The 9,891-nt window shown below is 38.8% G+C and overlaps 1 pseudogene; it reads right to left on the bottom strand.

The window, feature by feature from the left end:
- Nucleotides 1-619: 619 nt before the first annotated feature.
- Nucleotides 620-717, bottom strand: LOC144311661 (U6 spliceosomal RNA; annotated as a pseudogene).
- Between the last annotated feature and the right edge of the window lie 9,174 nt (nucleotides 718-9,891).

Below are 9,891 nucleotides of genomic sequence, written 5' to 3'. Positions count from 1 at the left end.
CTGTTGAGCCATGAGGGCTGAGTTTGGGCTCGGTGTGATTATTATTGGACTTGGTAAACCCTAGATCACTTAGGTTTGTTCTTCCCATGCCTGACCAACCATTCTGCACACAGTGAGGACTTCCTTATCTTTTTGGGCCTTTTGCTCAAGGATGGCTTATTGGAGAATGGGGATGTTTGACATTTTCAGATGGGTGATAGTTGGAATGGGTGACTGTGTTCAGAGTTTTGGGTCACTCTGTCAGTGATGTGGCATCATAAATAGATGGTGATTGGTCCATAGCATTCCTAAGTCAGCAGGGGCTGAGGCTACCAGAGTTCCCAGCAAGGATGAGTATGCTGGTGTCTCTGTGATGAAAAGCATTGTGCCTGGAGTGACATGCCTGTTGTGAGATGTGAGAGGAACTAGCGGAGATCAGGAGCCAGTGGTCTAAGTCATGAACACTCTAGGTGATTACAGTGCAGATGATGGGGGTGATTCTTGAAGGCTGATGTCCACACTGAGGCTGTGTCAGTACTGTGGAGGCCCTCAGGTGATCTCCATTTCTTACATTTATCCACAATCTCATTTGAAATTCCACCAATCCTACAATCTGGGTGTTATCATTCCTTATGTTTAGATAAAGAAATTGAATTTGCGTGTCATCCTTGCGCAGGGGCCATGCTAATCTTCTCTGTATCGTTCCAATTTTAGTATATGTGCTGCCGAAGCGAGCACTAGATAAAGAAATTGAGACCCAGAGATTTTAACTTGCTCTGAGACGTGTGTGGCTACTGAGCCTTTTTTCTTGAACTTCAACTTCAGAGTGTTGAATATGAAGTTAATCTTCTAAATAGGAGCTAAAGGAATGGATATTTTTCTCTGAATATGCTCAAATGTTCTGCTTTAAAAAATTCTCCTTTCCTCCAATTCAATGTCCCCCACAAATTCCATGTAGAGCTCTCTGGGATCACTAGGAGGGAATATTTCTGCTATTTTATTTTTCCACAATTAATACTATGACTTTCACACACATTTATTGATCACTTCTGAGGCTCTGGTGCTAATCTGTAAGATGTGATGGCACAAAGTGTGACTTTTTTTTTAAAGACTTTATTTATTCATAAGAGACACACAGAGAGAGGCAGAGGGAGAAGCAGGCTTCCTGTGGGGAGTCTGCTGCGACACTCGATTCCAGGACCCTGGGATCGTAATCTGAGCCAAATGAAGATGCTCAACCACTGAGCTACCCAAATGTCCCACAGTGTGATATTTTTTTTTAAGATTTTTTATTTATTTATTCATGAGAGATACAGAAAGTGAGAGGCAGAGACATAGGCAGAGGGAGAAGCAGGCTCCCTACAGGGACCCCTATGTGGGACTTGATCCTGGAACTCCAGGATCACACCCTGAGCCAAAGGCGGACACTCAACCGCTGAGCCAGCCAGACATTCCACAGCATAACATATTTTTTTTAAGATTTATTTATTTATTTATTTATTTATTTATTTATTTATTTATTCATTCATGATAGACATAGAGAGAGAGGCAGAGACACAGGAGGAGGGAGAAGCAGGCTCGATGCCGGGAGCCCGATGTGGGACTCAATCCCGGGACTCCAGGATGGCGCCTTGAGCCAAAGGCAGGCGCTAAACCGCTAGCCACCCAGGGATCCCCAGCATAACGTATTTTTAAAGATGTTTCTGTGTGGAGACTTTAGAAGCCAATATATTAAAGTATCGGACAGAGCATTCTCTAATTATTGTTCACATACTTAAAAAAAACAATTTTTCCTGCCCTGAAAATTATGGATTCTCTTCTTTATGAACTTCAGAGTCTATTGTCTGTCCTTTGAAACAGCTTCATTAATAGCAGATTTAATCTTTTGAGAATGGATTTGACTTTTTGGAATTGACTTTGGAAGCTGGAAAAATCATTTAGAGTTGTCTGGTGAAGTAAGTGGATGATATAATTTTGTGTCTTAAAAAATGTGCTGTTAGTGAAGAGACTGGTTTTCTTGTGTGTTTTGTGGGAATTTACAAAAGTGATTCTTAATACTTCACCAATGGAGAAAGGCCAGCAAGTAGTATAAAGCTATGAAAACATTCATTTAAAAAGTAAATTGTGACATGTTTGTCATAAAAAGTCAGTATTAGTGTCATTAGTGTACTATGCTTCAAATTCAGAAGATACTTCTCAGCCAGCAGGGTATAACGCATATTCACGACAGAGAAAATGTTTTCTACTTTCAATTTTGCTCTTGTCAGCAGCCAACTTGAATTTCTCATAATTCTTAGATTATCACCAAGGATTTTGAACATGCTGCCTGAGACTCACATATGTGGTGAGCCAACCACATGACCCTACTGTGCCGTCCAGGTCTTAGTTATTGCGAAGAAACCAGAGTCATGGGATTTCAACTAGTCCATTCTGTTCAAAATATGTTTTAAAATATTCAGAAAAGGGAAAAACTATTAAAGTCCATTTAAGCTGACAGCTAAAACAATTCATAAAATTATGAAGTCAGTCAATAAACTTTCATTGAGGCCAAAGATTCATTCAGTTTAAAGAGGAATAAGAAATGTTGGTGGACTGAAGGAAGCCTGGTGGCTTTGTTGTTATGGTAACCACAACAACATTTACTCTTAAGAGGAGGGAGCCAGGCTCAAGGAAATTATTTTTTTTTGGTGGGAGAGGAACAGGAAAAGATAGAAATCATGACCAATCAAATGAGAGTCTTAGGGAACTTAGCATTTTGATAGTGACACTTATATTTCTTGTATTTAACAAACATTCATTGGTATGTGTCCATGTACCCCTTGTTCACTGGAGTGAGCAAAGTTGGGTATCTTAAATGATGACCAAGCCAACAAAATATCTGAAGAACTTGTTGGTCTTTTATGATAGGATCTAGTTAACATTTCTTTCATTTGTTTTCATTTGCAGACTCTTAGTTATTTCCTTTCTCACTTGAAAAATACTGAATTAATTATCCTGTTACTATGTCTGGTCCCTGGATACTTTAGATGTGAGTACTTTGTCATTTTCTTCTTATTCTTATAATTTGGAGGGTCACTATTTAGCAAAGAGATTAAGGAACTTGAAATATCTTTTATTTTAAGATTTTATTTATTTATTCATGAAAGAGAGAGAGAGAGTGAGAGAGAGAGAAGCAGAGACACAGGCAGAGGGAGAAGCAGGTTCCTGCGGGGAACCCGATGTGGGACTCGATCCCAAGACTTGGGGATCACAACCTGAGCCAAAGGCAGACGTTCTACTGCTGAGCCACCCAGGCATCCCAGGAACTTGAGATATCTTAAGATAGGCGGTTTCAGCTCTACTGGGACTTCTGCCCTGAGGTGGAAGGGAAGATGGAAAAATCCAAAGGTGACCAATAACTGAATGTGACAATACAAAGTACTGCAAAGGACTCAGAAGACAGATGTCATAGTGAGCAACTGGCATGTGGAGGAGACTAGTCTAGATCATTGAAGATCTTTTTGAAGAGATGATGTACTAGGGTTGTACGTAAACAGGCCAGCCTCTTGCCTTCTAGCTGGAGCTGTGTTTTAGATGCTTCCTTAGATGGTCTCTGGCAGGAATGATATGAGTGGCTCCCAGGGGTAACCAGCTCAAAATCACACACTGTTTCGGGTAGTTCCTTTTTGTCTGTCTCTTTCTCTGTTCCTTTCTCATCTGCTTTCTGGGATTATATCCCAAATAAACTATTTACATTCAAGGCCCTGCCTCAGGCTCTGCTTTTAGGATGGGGTGGGGCAAGGGAAAGCCAAACGAACGTAACCATTATTCATGTTAGTATTATTGTTAACGTTGCTTTCAAAATAACTATTAATTTATTAATATTATTTATTCTAGACATCTAGACATCTGGAAATTAGTACAAAATTTCTAATTTCTTTTCTCCATAGAAAAGAACCCAAGTCCGGACATCCAAAAGACTCACAAAGTATCACGCAAAATTATTGAACGTGACCAAAACACAGACATACCCTGTTGAATTTGAGAAAATCAGGAAAATAATATCCAAAAGACATTTGGACAGAAAAACCTGTTGACCATACGGGAACAAAATTTAAGCTGCTTTAGGAAGGCTCTACAACTAAGGGCAAGAGAAAGGAAGTGACATCAAACAGGGCTTGGGTGGGGGATGCGGGGAGACTATATTCTATATTCTAAAAAGCCATCTTCTAGAGTGTTGTGCAACTGAAAGAGCCATGAAAAAATATATTCCTAGATGTACAACCCACCTTATAACCTAAACAAAGTTATTAGACTTGCCTTAAATGATGGTGCGATAAATCAAAATACAGAACGAGAGAATTTGAAAGTCATGAACGGTGATCCTTGAAACACAAAAAAACTCATTCTGGGCGATAGTTTTATATATTTTGATGTAACAGAATGGAGGTATGAAAAATAAGCCTTGAAAAGGGATAGTGACCTGATTATAATAATTTAGGTCTAAGGTATTGCCTTATGAAAATAAAAAGTGAGAGACCTAATGGAAGAAAATACAATTCTTCCTAATGGAAAAAAAATACAATTTCCTTATTGTTCCCGGGGGGAATATTATTTCATTCTTAATAAAGATAGCCAGGGAAGTATATGTTCCAGGATGTAGTTTTCAGACGCCAAAATAAGAACAAATTGTGATAAAAACAGGATGCATATTTTCCAAGTTACTAAAGAGAAAGGTAAAGAAAACAAATTCCACGTATCAAACATACTCATCTAGCACATTGACATTGAGTCTTTAATCTTCTTGTCTCCAGGAACTCCTGTGATTCGTTATTCCCTTGAGATCTTAGCATCACCTCCAATATCATTAATGCAAGTGCTCCATTTCTGACCACAACTTCCTCCTTTTCCAGTTTGGCTGTTTAATTAATAACACAAAAATGGGTTTTGATCTCACTGTGACCCCCAGCTCCTTCATCTTCTATGTCCCCTACTCTTTGGATCTCTGCTTCCTTCACTTTGCTACCTATCTCACTTAGATTTCAGGGGTCATTATTCTAGTGAGACTACTCCCAATATCCTAAATTCCCACGTCCCTTGGGGGTTTTTGTTATGCCCCATCTGGCTGAAATCCAATCCCAGAGCAATCCACTATATGCTTTTTCTCATCTTATATTGAGCAGCTGGAGAAACACCCAACAGGCAAGATTGTGCCATCATAAATTCATGACTGTTAATCTTGAATGTGCACAGCAGTGCCAGACAATCCTTAATGTATCTCTGGTCCACTCATGGTCCAGCTTTCCACACTGGCTATTCCAGATCTTCTCCAGCCTCTTCAACCATTCAACTTTCCCACTTCTCTGCCTTCTCTCAACATATGTCCTTATTTCACGTTTCCCAGAGAAGAGATGCTATTAGATAAAAATCCCTCAGAAACCCTGCTACCAAACCCTGCCAGTATCATCACATTCGTACCTGTCTGCTCTTCCTTCTTGCGTGTGACATAGAGGAGCTGTGTCTCTTCCTGATGGAAACCAATTCCTTAAGCGTGCTTTGGACTCTTATCACTTCCCCCTTGTCTGGACCTTTATACTGTAGATTGTCTTATTTCTCCTCAATATCCAGTCTCTTCTCAATCTCATTAATTACTTTAACTTGTAAGCATTAAGGAATTCCATTCTATTAAAAAATCATCACACCCCCAGATTCTTTGAGTTTTCTGGACATAGTGTCTTGACTGATGGACTTTCCACTTGCTTTTCAATTCACTTCATCCTGGCTTCTGTTCCCATCCTTTCACTGTGACAACTCTTCTAAGACTGCTAGTAACTTCCATGATATTAGATCCCACTGGCAATGTTATATAGGCATGCTACTTAATTTCTCCATGATACTTGGCGCTATTGACTACTCTACTCTCTTGTTGACTTCTCTGACACTCTACTCTCTTCTTTACATTCTCCCTCCGTCTCTCTGTGTATGTATCATCACTGTCTCCTTTTCCAGGATCTGATTTTCCTTTCTTTGCTTCGTCTCCACTTCACAGTTGAGTTCTTTGTGTTCAATTTGGTTGTACAATGAAGTCATCTGGGGGTTGGGCAGTTCATAATTATTGATGCCTTGGCCTCACCCAAGACTGTTTGAAAATGAATCTCTGGGGCTGAAGCCCAGATATCTGTATTTTAAAAAAATTGTTCCAAGTGAGGGAAGTGTTCAAATGCATTGCTCGTCAGAATGCAAAATGGTTCAATGTCAATGGAAGTGATTTTTAACAAAGTTTAACAAAACTACATATGCACTTACCCTTCAACCTGGCATTATTGCCTCTACATATTTACCGTGAAGCCACACCCCCAACAATACTTGTGTACAAGGTTATTCACTTTAGAGTTATTAACCTGAATTCACACAAATGTTCTCTTATGTTGTTTCTTCTGGGAATTTTGTAGTTCTGGATTTTACAATTAGATCCGTTACCCATTTTGAGTAAAATTTTACATATAGCACCAGGTATAGATTGAAATTGTTTTGCATAAGGATATCTAATTGTTCCAGCATCATTGGTTGTAGGACTATTCTTTTTCCACTGAATTGACTTTGCACCTTTGTTGGAAGTCAACTATCTGTATATGGATGGGTTTATTTCTGGACTTTCTAGTCTGTTCCATTGATCTATTTGTCAATCTGGTTGCCAATACCACTCTGTCTTAATAAGCGTGCACATATACTAAATCTTGAAATCAGATAGTGGGTCTTATTTCTCAAAGTCCTTCTAGCTACTCCAGGGTCTCAGCTTTTCCATAGAAATTTAGAATATGTTTGTCAATTCCTACAAGAACATCTGTTGTATTTTGCTTGGAGTTGTGTTGAATCTATAGATCACATTGGAGAGAATTGACAAATTAACAATATTCAACCATGGATCAGTGTATCCCTCCATTTATTTAGGTCTTTAATTTCTCTCAGCAAGCAGTTTTCAGTGTAAATTTCTTGCTCATATTTTGTCATATTTATCCTTATTTTATATTTTTGATGAGGTTTTAAAGAATGCATTTTAATTTTCATTTTTGATTCCTTATTGCTAATACTTATTGCTAATATTTAGAAACACAATTGACTTTTGTATATCGACCTTGTGTCCTGCATCTTGATAAACATATATATTAGTTTTAGTAGCTTTTTATAGATTTTGGATTTTCTACAGAGATGATCATATTGTCTGTGAACAAAGACAGACTGATTTCTTCATTACAATATAAAACACTTTCTCCCCTTTATTCCACAGGCTCGAACTTCTAGTATATGAATAAAAATGGTGTATGCATATTCTTGGCCCATTCCTGACCTTAGCAGGGGAACCTTTGGTATTTTATAATGAAATATGGTACTATTAAATTATATATTTTTTCTTTTTTCTTCCTTTATTTGGATTAATTGTGTTATTTTTATGACATTTTATGCTATTTTTTAAATCTGCAATAAGCTTTTTACTTTGTTGGCTTATTAGCAACAATTTTTTGTTTTGTTTTTCAGTGGTTGCTTTAGGGTTTGTAGTATAATTTTAATCTTATTTCAGTTTATCACCTGGTAACATAGGACCACTGTGTGTTTGTATAAAAACCCTAAAACAATGTACTTTCATTTCTCCTTTCAGCCTCCATGCTGCTACTATTTTTTTTTTTTAACATAAGCTCTATGCCCAACATGGGGCTTGAACTCACAACCCTGAGATTAAGAGTAGCACGCTCTACCCACTGAGTCAGCCATAGGCCCCCTCTGTGCTACTATTGTTACTCATTTCACTTCCTCATGTTATCAACTTTATACTGCATTACCTATTATTTCCTTAAAAATCCATGCTTTTTATATGATATTTAAATAATAACAAGAAAATCTGTGTATTTGTCACATGGTAATAATTTCTGGTGCTTTTTTCAACCAGAAGTTTTCTCAGCCTTTCTCAGTGGTGGCACTATGAACTTTTGGAGCCAAATAATTCAGCTGTCTTGTGCAATGTAGGATGTTCAGTGCTACCCTTGGCCTCTCTGCATTGGATCCACTTAGCACCTCCCAGCCTTGATAAAAACTCCTGATCTTCTTTTCTTCCCCCTAGACACAGACTCCTCTGAAGATCTTTGAGAACGGTACTATTATGTCTACAGTTGCACAAACCTGAAATCTAAGAATTGATCTTGCTACTTCTCTCTACTTCATTTTTCATATCCAGTTTTTCATCATATTATTTTTGCTTCCTCAATGTACCCTAATTCCAACCATTTTCTTATTCTTTGCCTCTGATCTCCTTAATCTAAGCTATTATTACTATTATTTTTAAGATTTTATTTATTTATTCATGAGAGACACAGAGAGGCAGAGACACAGGCAGAGGGAGAAGCAGGCTCCATGCAGGGAGCCCGATGTGGGACTTGATCCCAGGACCTCGAGATTACAACCTGAGCTAAAGGCAGATGCTCAACCACTGAGCCACCCCAGTGCCCCGAATCTAAGCTATTACAATATGCTACCTGGACTTCAGCAATAAATTCCTGACTCATTCTATATCACTATTACTTCCCTCCCACCTGCGTCCACACTGTAGCTAATGTACATAAATCAAAACAAGTCTTGCAAAACCCACCCACCCCTGTTTTATAACCTAAGTAACCAATTTATACCTCGTATGCCTACAATGTAATCATATCTGGATAGCTAAGAAAGTGATAGGTGGGATTCAAACTCAGGTCTGTGTAACCCTCTGAAAAGGCAATTTTTGAGTCCTTGAATCAGAAGCAGCTCACAATGAAGGGGGGATATTGTATTTCCAGGGGAGAAAAGTGAGGAAGTCCTAGATATGAAAGTAACTGTACCACACAAAAAAGTCAAGAGCCTCCTTCCAATTTGTGCAGCTAAACATTGTACGTATTTCCCATCTCAGGAGATGTCTGTATCTCCTGTTAGTTGTTGGGATGAAATGGGTAAGGGGCCAAAGAGAAAGTTCTAAGGTAACTTTGTTATGCAGTTATGATCTCCAGGACGCTATTCTAAGTACAATGGGGGACACAAAATGGGAAGATGAACAGGGGGGTGCCTGGGTGGCTCAGGTGGTTAAGCATTTGCCTTTGGCTCAGGTTGTAATCTCGGGGTCCTGGATCAAGCCCCACATCCAGCTCCCTGCTCAGTGGGCAGCCTGCTTCTCCCTCTGCCTCTCCCTGCTGCTCATGCTCTCTCTTGCTTTCTCAAATAAATAAATAAATAAATAAAATCTTAGAAAGAAAGAAATAAGAACAGGACCAATTCTCAAGAACCTACTCGAGTCTTCCGGTCTCCTCATTTGAACATCTTCCCTCACCTCTTTCAGCTGCAGGGGACCCTACCTTGTCCCTCTCCACCACGAACATTTTTGGGCACGGCTGCGCTGCGTAGTCAGTGATCTCAAGCTAAGGGACAGTGGTGTGGGATGAGATTTAAAAAAAAAAAAAAAAACAACCCATAAGAACTTGTTCAAATCACATTCAAATTAAGAAAGACAAACGACTTGCAGAGTCACAAGGAAATTTAAGCTTTTTCTTTTTCTTTTTCTTTTTTTTTTTTTAAGTAAAGAACGACAAAGCCCACACTACCTGAAATCCAAAACAGTTCCCATTTGAAATCTGCCTCTCTGAATGGACACAATGGAGTGCTGCAAGTTTATACTCTTGAAGAGAGGGAAGCATCAGACATAGATTAAAAAAAGAGGGTGGAGGGGAGACTTGGAAAGATCAAGCAAGGTGCTGTTGGGCGGTAGAATCAGATAAAATGATTTCCTATAAGGCGTTCTGCTGGGAAGTCTATCAAAGCTGGCATTGTTACTATTTAGTAAGAAAGAGCTTTTGATTCGAAGAACACTCTCCACCGTCTTTGAAAGGGAAGGTAACCATTACAATCTCAAAA

This window comes from Canis aureus, chromosome 3 (assembly GCF_053574225.1).
Source record: "Canis aureus isolate CA01 chromosome 3, VMU_Caureus_v.1.0, whole genome shotgun sequence".
Lineage (NCBI taxonomy): Eukaryota > Metazoa > Chordata > Mammalia > Carnivora > Canidae > Canis > Canis aureus.
Note: the sequence above shows the minus strand (reverse complement) of the source record. Positions and strands in the feature narration are given on the sequence as shown.